The sequence below is a fragment of the Entelurus aequoreus genome, linkage group LG05, assembly GCF_033978785.1.
Source record: "Entelurus aequoreus isolate RoL-2023_Sb linkage group LG05, RoL_Eaeq_v1.1, whole genome shotgun sequence".
NCBI lineage: Eukaryota > Metazoa > Chordata > Actinopteri > Syngnathiformes > Syngnathidae > Entelurus > Entelurus aequoreus.
Genome location: NC_084735.1, coordinates 71,049,310 through 71,061,502, shown reverse-complemented (window position 1 = coordinate 71,061,502; position 12,193 = coordinate 71,049,310). Strand labels below are relative to the sequence as shown.

The window sequence follows — 12,193 nt, the reverse complement described above, 5'->3', positions numbered from 1 at the left end:
GGCGCAAAGTTCAAAAGCCAGCATCTGTGATGGTATGGGGATGTGTTAGTGCCCAAGGCATGGGTAACTTACACATCTGTGAAGGCACCATTAATGCTGAAAGGTACATACAGGTTTTGGAGCAACATATGTTGCCATCCAAGCAACGTTATCATGTATGCTCCTGCTTATTTTCAGCAAGACAATGCCAAGCCACTTGTTAACAACAATGTGGCTTCATAGTAAAAGAGTGCGGGTACTAGACTGGCCTGCCTGTAGTCCAGACCTGTCTCCCATTGAAAATGTGTGGCGCAATATGAAGCGGAGACCCCGGACTGTTGAACAACTTAAGCTATACATCAAGCAAGAATAGGAAAGAATTCCACCTGAAAAGCTTCAAAAATTGGTCTCCTCAGTTCCCAAACGTTTACTGAGTGTTGTTTAAAGGAAAGGCCATGTAACACAGTTGAGGAAAAAAAATGGTATTATGAGCCTTTGCTAGTATTGTTTGTCTGTGAGATTAAGCATCATTTTTCCCCCCTCATCTGTTTTTACCGTGTTCCCTTTCACTTTGTGATGGACAAGTACATCCAACCACACTTTTTCTTTCTGAGATGATGAAAAAGTAGTGAATTTGGAGAATGTCACAGCAGATTTTAAGAAAGTCCCCCTTCGGTCATGTGCTGAGGTCTGTTTTTGTGACCCTTTCAACATGTGACCCCCATGTTGGAGTTCATGGTTTATCATTTTACTTTCTGAGCTTTTTTGAGCCCTCACATTGTTTTGTACTAGATTGTGGGGCCTGCACTGTGAAGCCAGGGTGTGACTGACCTGGTGTTGCATGAATAACGAACAACATATTAAAGATGCTGAGCATAGAAGGATTGTGGTCACAGCTTACAGGTTGACAAACAACTATTGTGTTAGGTTTCTGGATCATCTGTTCAGGTCAACCATTTCAGAGAAATGTTCTTTTTTTTTTTTTGTTATGTACAGTGTGATTGTGCAGCCATGTTTATTTACTAGTGTCAAGCAGACTATGTTCCTGTTGCTGGAAATTATTTTTCCCCCAGAGTATAAAGAACAAAAAATAATAGTTCCAGGGTCAAATTATCACCATGATAAAAACCTTTATTAACCATACAAGCATTTTTTTTCTTAACCCTATAGGCCCTTAAAAATAATAATACAGTAGCATTAGGTGTAATAAAACTACCGGTAAGTGGTGTTTTGTCATTTTAGGGATCTAACAGAGTTTGTGGCAGTAGGTGGGTTTTATTTGGTGGGAAATGGGCTCAAATGTCTCCTTGTATGCTGAAGATTTCCGAACCCTGTTTTTGACCGTTTATTTAATAAAAACATTAAAAAAAGCACCATGTTAAAAAACGCACTCTTTTGCATGTTTTTTTTACTTATGCTTCACTAATAGTGTTTTAGTATTAGTCTTGTATCTGTTTTAAGGATTAGGCTTTTATTGTTTTAAATATTGGTTTGCACTGTAGCACTTTAAGATTAATTTAAATAAAAAGTGTGTAACAAATAATATATATTATATATATATATATATATATATATATATATATATATAGCATGTTAATATTTATGGTGGGCATAGTGGTGTCCTACGCTGTTCAACGGCTCTTGAATGCACCATCAAAACACCTATGACTCTTATTCCTCTGAGTATAGAACGATCACTCTGTTTTGAGAGCATAGCTTGTAGGTTCAATGTGCACATTTGAATAGCTTAGTTTCTCAGACAGTTATGTGTTTATATAAGTTTGGATTGGCGTATGTCGTTTCATAATGGAGAAAGATGTTAAAGCCCCACTTAAGAACTTTCAGTGTTAGTTAATTTTGGCGCCGCCAGTGGATCAAAGCGGTAGTGTTTTCCCTGTAGGAAGACCAAATTTTCCATGACGACCAGCGCATAGCGTCGTAAATCGCCAGAAACTACTGTCACATGCATACAAACTGACACGATAATACCACATTCAGTATGACTGATCATCCCACAGTAGGAACCTACACGTTTTACTCAAAGGTTGTGTTTGCAGTATGCAGTCATCGCATTGTTTTTTCTTTATACAGTACTTTTGAGTTTGTTGCGTGGCTGGTTGTGTCAGTGTGGAACTGCAAACTATTAAGCTGGGGGCTATTATTGTTACCACGCAAATTTCCGATACCTAACATTAGCATTATCATTTTGATTTGAGCATCGAAAGGTACTTACGAGTAAAGCAGGAACAGAGCCAAGGCAGCATCGGTCTGAAGTCCTCGCTTGTCTTTGTGCTCATGCCAGTAAGCTGGGCCAGTGTTGATCCTTGACTGTCTTTTATCCTTTTATCCTACCTTTTTTTGTCTCCTCAGACAAAACTTCGTTTTTTTTGTTGTTTAGCAGCTTCGGCCATGATTGCATTAATTGCACGTAGGCTTTTGCATCGACTTCTGTCTTTGCAACAAATGGGAAAAGGGGGAAGTGACGTATGCTGTAAAGCAAGGCAGCACATGTGTAGTTTTTTGTGTGGCAGGGTTCCTGCCACCCTCAAAAGTGCTTAGGGCAATTGAAAGCAATACAGACCCCTTTAGGCAATGACAGAAGTGTCATTTAACTAGGGGCAAGTTCATGTATCATCCCAATAGTTATGCAAATATTTTATGAAGGTAGACAAGTTACTTAAGTGCTGCTTTAATGCTTCTTATTTTCATGTTAGCATTATATAGGCGAGGGCTGGCGCCAACAATCTGAGTTTATCAAAGTGCAGTTATCAATGACGTTTTTTTTAATCATTATATTTAAAACGGTAATACTAACTTTCGGGAGTTTTACCGCGGTTATCAATAATACACTTTATCATTACATGCCAATAGCAAAGAACAAAAAGTGAGAGAAAAAGCAAAACACTTGAGCGAAGTTGGTCCTTTGAGGTCTGTCACACAATTTTGACAGAATTGATCCCCTGGGCGTGTGCCCACAGAGAAATTAAGGTTTCAATAGCGGCATTGCCGTATACTATATACAAGACAGTGGCAATGGCAGCACATACAAATTCAATAAAATATCAAAGTATAGATAAAAAAAGAAATGTCTATGAATACTTCTGGGAGAAAATGCATGGATGAAAATCATGGCAGAAATTACGCAAGAATGCTGCTATTTTTTATTTCAAACATTTATCCTATTGTCAGGGAAGTATTGTTCCTCTTGTTGTTTTAATGTAATCCTTAAAATATACAAGCTACTTCAATTGGGTTATTTATTTGACTGTACCCTTGTATTATAAAATATTGTCTTGAAATCCTCACTTCCTTCTCCCCTATTAGTCGTGACCAAACAGTCAAACTATCATGACTAAGCAATTTTAGTCACCTCACAGAAAACACATTTGTGTAAGCAGCAGAAGGCTCCGACAGCACATGACTGAGGAACCTTATAAGACATTTCTGCTTTTCAGAGGACACTCATGATTGGGGGCCGTGGCTGGAAAAAATGAAGAGACAAAAGGAGGGAATGAGGCATTTTAATCATGTGTTTTGACGTATGCCATTAGCAGCAAATGTACATGACTCGTGAAAGGAATAAGCTGTCATATTGTATGATCTTGATGAGTGGCCAGAATATAAGCAATACCCAATACAGTACAGTAGCTCACAAAAGGATTCATTTCATTACGGTCTGTCTTCTCATGGTACAATATTAGTTAGTAGGGATGTTCCGATCAGGGTTTTATGATGCAGATTCCGATACAATTATCCATGAGTGAGATTGGCTAATACCGATGACATAAATTAACTACATTTTTCTGTTTATTTATGGTGAGTGCTATCGACAGTTTAACAATATCAACACAATATTTAATTAGGTCCTTATTGTCAATTGTTGCATACAAGTGTTTGGGCAAAACACAGTCAGTAGTACGCAATAACCAAACAAAAGCAAAGACTATTACCTATTATTCATTTAAATGCTTTATTTCCCCCTCAAAGTCCTCCAGTGTTCAGGGATGTATTCCCTGAGTTTGCAAACATTAACAAAAACAACTAAGAATGATGTTGAGAAAATGTAAATCTAGATATAATCATTAGAATCGATTATATACTGATACTACCCTTGGTATCAACAACCCCAGTTTATGGATCAATCCACCCTCTCCTGTTATGTAGTGGCTGCTGTTATATTTCACTCCTTGTCCACTCTAAATGATCTATGTATTTCCTGTTAATAGCTGCTCACATTCTGCTGTAATGTGGTTCCAGCTACACTTTTTAAAGTTTACTAAACATGTATTTCTTGGTCTTGTTTAAATATAGCTTAGCGGTTAGCTTAGTTAGTTATTAGCATGCCTGCTAATGACTTGCTCTCAGTTTTTAACATGTTTAGCCTCATTTTCCAGTTGTGCTACTTGATAATCATATTTAATATACTAAGAAATGCAGTTTTTTGCCGTTGGGAAGGTCATTATTATTAGTTTAGAGGAGCGACCACACACTATGTATGGACACACATAATTAGCTGCTAGTCACTTGTCAGCCGGGGGACTAAAAATAAGTACACTAACAGCCAGAGGAGAATAAAGATCACATACTTTTTCACAATAATCGGCCGATACTGATCAGTGGTCGATTGATCGGCACATTCTTACAAAAAGAGTAGTCACTATACAGCTTGTATAGCGGTATAGCTAAATTTTTCCTGGAAAACTACCATGCGGCCTAGTTTTCCAAGTAAAAACCATGATCATTATACCTGTCAAAATCCATGGCTCCGTTTACACTGGACACCAAATCAGATTTTTTTGCCCTCAAGTGACACAGATCGGATATTTCTTTGGCAGTCTAAACACTCCAAAGTGCTTTAAATCTGATATTTTTGTATTACATTTGAGCCACATCAGGAGGTAGTCTTAATCTGTTGGAATCTGATCTTTTCAGTCTAAACAGCAATGCGACCTGTTTGCGACCTTTGTTTGGTCGAGCTACGTCATTCGTGTTGCACTTTCCTTTTTGCAATTCTTTTTCTTCCTCATTTGCGGTTGTTTTCCATCATCTGCTTACTTCCTCTACACAACAGCAAACCCACTTAAACACTGATGAGTGGCGTCCATGTTTTCCCATGTAGTAGCGACTTCCTTGTCCTTTATCGGAATACGGTCACCTTTGTTTTTTCATTTTATTGAACGGCGCATGCAAGTGTCATTGAGGCCACCTTGGGTCCACATTTGGGCCTATGCACATTTATGCTGGAATCTGATAAAGATCACATTTTACTTGTAAACTAAATGGTCAGCTGGAAAACATCAGATTTGGGCCACTCTGGCCTGCTGTGTAAACGTAGTCCATGGTTTCCTTCAATTAATCGCTGCTCCCAAATGCACTCATGCTCAACAGGCTTTTGATTGATTGAGACTTTTATTAGTAGGTTGCACAGTGAAGTACATATTCCGTACAATTGACCACTAAATGGTAACACCCGAATAAGTTTTTCAACTTGTTTAAGTCGGGGTCCACTTAAATTGATTCATGATACAGATAGTATATATCATATATACTATCATCATAATACAGTCATCACACAAGATAATCACATTGAATTATTTACATTATTTACAATCAGGGGTGTGGAGGGGGGGCGGGGGGGGGGTATGGACATCAAGTAGTGGACATAGAGAGAGAGAGAGATCAGAAGGCATAAGAAAAAGAAAAAGTATCTGCATTTGATTGTTTACATTTGATTATTAGCAATCCGGGGAGGGTGTTAGTTTAGGGTTGTAGCTGCCTGGAGGTGAACTTTTATTGCGGTTTTGAAGGAGGATAGAGATGCCCTTTCTTTTATACCTGTTGGGAGCGCATTCCACATTGATGTGGCATAGAAAGAGAATGAGTTAAGACCTTTGTTAGTTCGGAATCTGGGTTTAACGTGGTTAGTGGAGCTCCCCCTGGTGTTGTGGTTATGGCATTAAGGAAGTAGTTTGACATGTACTTCGGTATCAGGGAGGTGTAGCGGATTTTATAGACTAGGCTCAGTGCAAGTTGTTTAACTCTGTCCTCCACCTTGAGCCAGCCCACTTTAGAGAAGTGGGTAGGAGTGAGGTGGGATCTGGGGTGGAGGTCTAGAAGTACCCTGACTAGCTTGTTCTGAGATGTTTGGAGTTTAGATTTGAGGGTTTTGGAGGTGCTAGGGTACCAGGAGGTGCATGCATAATCGAAAAAGGGTTGAACGAGAGTTCCCGCCAGAATCCTCAAGGTGCTTTTGTTGACCAGAGAGGAGATTCTGTAGAGAAATCTCGCTCGTTGGTTAACCTTTTTGATTACCTTGGTTGCCATTTTATCACAGGAAAGGTTAGCCTCTAGAATGGAACCTAGGTAGGTGACCTCATCTTTCCTGGTGATAACAATGTCACCTACTTTTATGGTGAAGTCATTGACTTTCTTAAGTTTGATGTGGGACCCAAACAGGATGGATTCTGTTTTACCCAAGTGTATGGATAGCTTGTTGTCAGCGGGCCAGGTGCAAGTTCTACAGAGCTCAGCACTGAGGATTTTCTCCACCTTTGACTTGTCCTTGCCGGATACCAGCAAGGCAGAGTCATCCGCAAACAAAAACAATTCACAGTCGCATGCCGATGACATGTCGTTTATGTATATTAGGAACAGTAAAGGTCCCAATATACTGCCTTGGGGGACTCCACAGCTCACCGAGAGGGGGGGGGCACGGTGCCGTTCACCTCTACCACCCGCTCCCTCCCCTCCAAGTAAGATTGCATCCAGCTCCATGAGGTTTTGTTAAATCCGATTGCTCTGAGCTTATCCAACAGTATAGCGTGGTTAACGGTGTCAAAGGCCTTCTGAAGGTCCAGCATGACCATGCCGCAGTATTTGCCCGCGTCCACCTCATGTTTGATGTGGTCGGTCAGATAGAGAAGGCATGTGTCAGTGGAGTGGTTAGTTCTGAAGCCGGATTGGAATTTGTACATGAGTTTATTAGTGGCAAGGTAACTATCGACCTGTTCATAAACTATTTTCTCCATTACTTTCGAAACGGAACTGAGAATAGAAACAGGTCGGTAGTTGCCAGGTTCCAATTTGCTTCCTTTTTTAAAGAGGGGAGTTACTCTTGCTATCTTAAAATCTTTTGGTACTTGGCCTTGTGTAATGATAGGTTTATTATGTGCGTGATGATCGGGGCAATGATGGAGGCAGAGTCCCTGAGGAATCTGGAGGGAATATTATCAAGGCCGGTGGCCTTGTTAGGGTGGAGCGCGCTCAATTTTTTAGGCTTCACGTTGTCTACTCTAAATTATATCCAAGTTTCATTTCTATGGCATTGTACCTTGAAAAGATACATTGTACTAACAATGCTTGGGTGTGCAGTGGTTCCTCGCCACATTGCGCTTCAGATATTGTGGCTGTGCCAAATCATATATTTTTGTGGGGATATTGTTTTCTACAATTTTTGGGGCTTAAATTAAGCATGTTTTACTATTAAATGGCTTAATACACTAAAAATATCATAACTACAATAGTGTTAACCACTAGATAAGACCAAACCTATCAGAGTGGCATTTAGCTTCGTAGCCACTGATTAGTAACCTGTCTCTCGCCAGATCCTTGTAGTTCGCTGAGCTCCACACAAAGATCTGGGCTCGAAGGCAATGCGAACTCCTTCAAGATAGCAAAAAATAATGAACCAATCCCTTCAAGATAGCAAAAAATAATAAACCAATCCCTTCAAGATAGCAAAAAATAATGAACCAATCAGGATCGCCGGGCGGGATTTCATAGATGTGACGTAGCGCTGGAGCGACTGTTTGATTCAAACAACAATGGTGGCAAGCAACGAGGAGTCGTGTGCTGACATATTTTCTTTGCACAAACGACATTGATCATCTACTGACATTGCTGTGTTGTTTCAGTATAAGTTCTCTAACATTTCGCTATGTCGTTATCTAATATGTCGGCTGTTCTGTTTTGGATTTCCCAGCGTCGCTCTCATCAGCGTCACGGGTTAATTTCGATGTGAGTGGTTGAAGTAGCACGTCATTCAAGATAACGGACAAGTGGTTAATCCAATCACATACAATGATTTTTTTTACAAGGCCCCACCTTCTGAAATACATCTCCTATTGAGAAGTCCCAGATCCTTGTGTGGAGCTCAGCGAACTACAAGGATCTGGCGAGAGTCAGGTTAACTGATTAGCTCAGTCTCAGGCAGAATTACTATATTGCATTAAAACTGTGGTGCAAGTACTAGTGCAGGGGTCGGCAACCTTTACCACTCAAAGAGCCATTTTGGCAAGTTTCACAAATTAAAGAAAATAATGGGAGCCACAAAAAAAAAATTTAAATTTAAAATGAAAAACACCGCGTACAAAGCTTAAATTGCTTTGTGCTATGTTAACCAGGGGTCTCAGACACACGCACCGGCACGCACGCACCGCGAGTTTTGAATGAATGGCGCTTGATAGCGTCATACTTACCAACCCTCTCATTATTTCCGGGAGACTCCCGAATATCAGGGCGTGATGGCACTGCTTTTGGCGCCCTCTACAGCCTGCCCAAACACTGTACCTGCTCGACCACATGTAGAATGCAGCTTCAGCTTGCTCACTAGGGATGTGCGTATCGATCCTGTGGTATCGATATATCGATACTCACACGCTACTCATTTGGCATCACTTTTCTGAAAAAAGTATCGATATAAACCAAAAAACGGCGTGTGGGGGGTGCAAGCATCACTTTCAGATGTTTTTGATTACTTACTTAACTTACTATGTGCTGGGACACCCCTGTACCTGGCAGAGAATAGAGCTGGCCCAGTCACGTGACAGGAGACAGCGAATGAGCGTCGTCAACGTGCAACACACACACAGCCAGCCGACTGTAGCGATGCAGCCAGGCATATCCAGTGTTGTCCAATTGTTGACTTAAAACAGGCATTGTTTTTTTTTTTTAGTAATGTTTACTGAATTTTTTTGTTTAAATGATTATCCTAAATTCAAATAATTTCCACACAGGGGAATTTACTGTTAGTTGAAAATTGCTTGAGTATTTAAAACAAGATAAGAAAGAGATACAATTTGGAGATTCTTCATCTTTGCATTACAGTTTTATTTTTTTCCAAGAAAATCTTGAATATATGATTGAATGTGATTTTGGTTTTAATCTGTAACATGATTTCTTACATTTCGAAAACATTAGCATATTTCATTAATTGCTAATTATATCACAAACTTTAAAAAATAACTGCAGCTTCTTGCAATTCGGATTTGACTGTTAATTGGAAAGCCCTAATATTTAATTATTATTATATATAATATATAGTTATTATTATATATATTTAATTTATTTTTCATATTTGTTATTTATTTTAATTTTACTTTTATTATATCCATCCATCCATCTTCCTCCGCTTATCCGAGGTCGGGTCGCGGGGGCAGCAGCCTAAGCAGGGAAGCCCAGGCTTCCCTCTCCCCAGCCACTTCGTCCAGCTCTTCCCGGGGGATCCCGAGGCGTTCCCAGGCCAGCCGGGAGACATAGTCTTCCCAACGTGTCCTGGGTCTTCCCCGTGGCCTCTTACCGGTCGGACGTGCCCTAAACACCTCCCTAGGGAGGCTTTCGGGTGGCATCCTGACCAGATGCCCGAACCACCTCATCTGGCTCCTCTCGATGTGGAGGAGCAGTGGCTTTACTTTGAGCTCCTCCCGGATGACAGAGCTTCTCACCCTATCTCTAAGGGAGAGACCCGCCACCCGGCGGAGGAAACTCATTTCACACTGATCATACAGGGAGCGGACCGCCACAATCAGACAGTCCGATACCCCATACTCTCTGAGCACTCCCCACAGGACTTCCCGAGGGACACGGTCGAATGCCTTCTCCAAGTCCACAAAACACATGTAGACTGGTTGGGCAAACTCCCATGCACCCTCAAGGACCCTGCCGAGAGTATAGAGCTGGTCCACAGTTCCACGACCAGGACGAAAACCACACTGTTCCTCCTGAATCCGAGGTTCGACTATCCGGCGTAGCCTCCTCTCCAGCACACCTGAATAGACCTTACCGGGAAGGCTGAGGAGTGTGATCCCACGATAGTTAGAACACACCCTCCGGTTCCCCTTCTTAAAGAGAGGAACCACCAGGTCTGCCAATCCAGAGGTACCGCCCCCGATGTCCACGCGATGCTGCAGAGTCTTGTCAACCAAGACAGCCCCACAGCATCCAGAGCCTTAAGGAACTCCGGGCGGATCTCATCCACCCCCGGGGCCTTGCCACCGAGGAGCTTTTTAACTACCTCAGCAACTTCAGCCCCAGAAATAGGAGAGCCCACCACAGATTCCCCAGGCACTGCTTCCTCATAGGAAGACGTGTTGGTGGGATTAAGGAGGTCTTCGAAGTATTCCCTCCACCGATCCACAACATCCGCAGTCGAGGTCAGCAGAACACCATCCTCACCATACACGGTGTTGATAGTGCACTGCTTCCCCTTCCTGAGGCGGCGGATGGTGGTCCAGAATCGCTTCGAAGCCGTCCGGAAGTCGTTTTCCATGGCTTCCCCGAACTCCTCCCATGTCCGAGTTTTTGCGACCGCTGAAGCCGCACACCGCTTGGCCTGTCGGTACCTGTCCGCTGCCTCAGGAGTCCTATGAGTCAGGCATCCCTCACAGCCGGTGTCCACCAACGGGTTCTAGGATTTCCGCCACGACAGGCACCAACTACCTTGCGGCCACAGCTCCAATCAGCCGCCTCAACAATAGAGGTGCGGAACATGGTCCACTCGGACTCAATGTCCAGCACCTCCCTCGTGACATGTTCAAAGTTCTTCCGGAGGTGGGAATTGAAACTCTCTGACAGGAGACTCTGCCAGACGTTCCCAGCAAACCTTCACAATGCGTTTGGGCCTGCCAGGTCTGTCCGGCATCCTCCCCCACCATCGCAGCCAACTCACCACCAGGTGGTGATCGGTAGAAAGCTCCGCCCCTCTCTTTACCCGAGTGTCCAAAACATGAGGCCGCAAATCCGATGACACAACTACAAAGTCGATCATGGAACTGCGGCCCAGGGTGTCCTGGTGCCAAGTGCACATATGGACACCCTTATGCTTGAACATGGTGTTCGTTATGGACAATCCGTGACGGGCACAAAAGTCCAATAACAAAACACCACTCGGGTTCAGATCCGGGCGGCCATTCTTACCAATCACGCCTCTCCAGGTTTCACTGTCGTTGCCAATATGAGCGTTGAAGTCCCCCAGTAGAACGAGGGAATCACCCGGGGGAGCACCCTCAAGTACTCCCTCGAGTGAATCCAAAAAGGGTGGGTACTCTGAGCTGCTGTTTGGCGCGTAAGCGCAAACAACAGTCAGGACCCGTCCCCCCACCCGAAGGCGGAGGGAAGCTACCCTCTCGTCCACAGGGTTGAACTCCAACATGCAGGTTCTGAGCCGGGGGGCAACAAGAATTGCCACCCCAGCCCGTCGCCTCTCACTGCCGGCAACGCCAGAGTGGAAGAGAGTCCATCCCCTCTCGAGAGAACTGGTTCCGGAGCCCTTGCTGTGCGAAGTGAGTCCGACTATATCTAGCCGGAACTTCTCCACCTCGCGCACTAGCTCAGGCTCCTTCCCCACCAGCGAGGTGACGTTCCACGTCCCAAGAGCTAGCTTCTGTAGCCGAGGATCGGACCGCCAAGTGCCCTGCCTTCGGCTGCCGCCCAGCTCACATTGCACCCGACCTCTATGGCCCCTGCTATGGGTGGTGAGCCCATTGGAGGGGGGACCCACGTTGCCTCTTGGGGCTGTGCCCGGCCGGGCCCCATGGGGACAGGCCCGGCCACCAGGCGCTCGCCGTCGTGCCCCAACTCCGGGCCTGGCTCCAGAGGGGGGCCCCGGTGACCCGCGTCCGGGCGAGGGAAATCTGAGTCTCGGTTCTTGTATTTCCATAGAAGTCTTCGAGCTGCTCTTTGTCTGATCCCTCACCTAGGACCTGTTTGTCTTGGGAGACCCTACCAGGGGGCATGGAAGCCCCCGGACAACATAGCTCCTAGGATCATTGGGACACGCAAACTCCTCTACCACAGTAAGGTGGCAGCTCAGAGAGGAGCTTTTATTATATATTGACCATAATAAATGTGGTATAAATGGTCTGTATTTGTCTTGTGATTTGTCTTAAATAATAACAATAGTAATAATATTTTTGACTGACAAAAAATTGCCAATAAG

General features: G+C 43.6%; 1 protein-coding gene across 4 annotated transcripts in view; it reads left to right on the top strand.

Annotated features, from left to right (window-relative positions):
- Positions 1 to 12,193, top strand: part of cpeb4b (cytoplasmic polyadenylation element binding protein 4b) — a 90,604-nt gene that overhangs the window by 47,520 nt on the left and 30,891 nt on the right. The window lies entirely within an intron of this gene.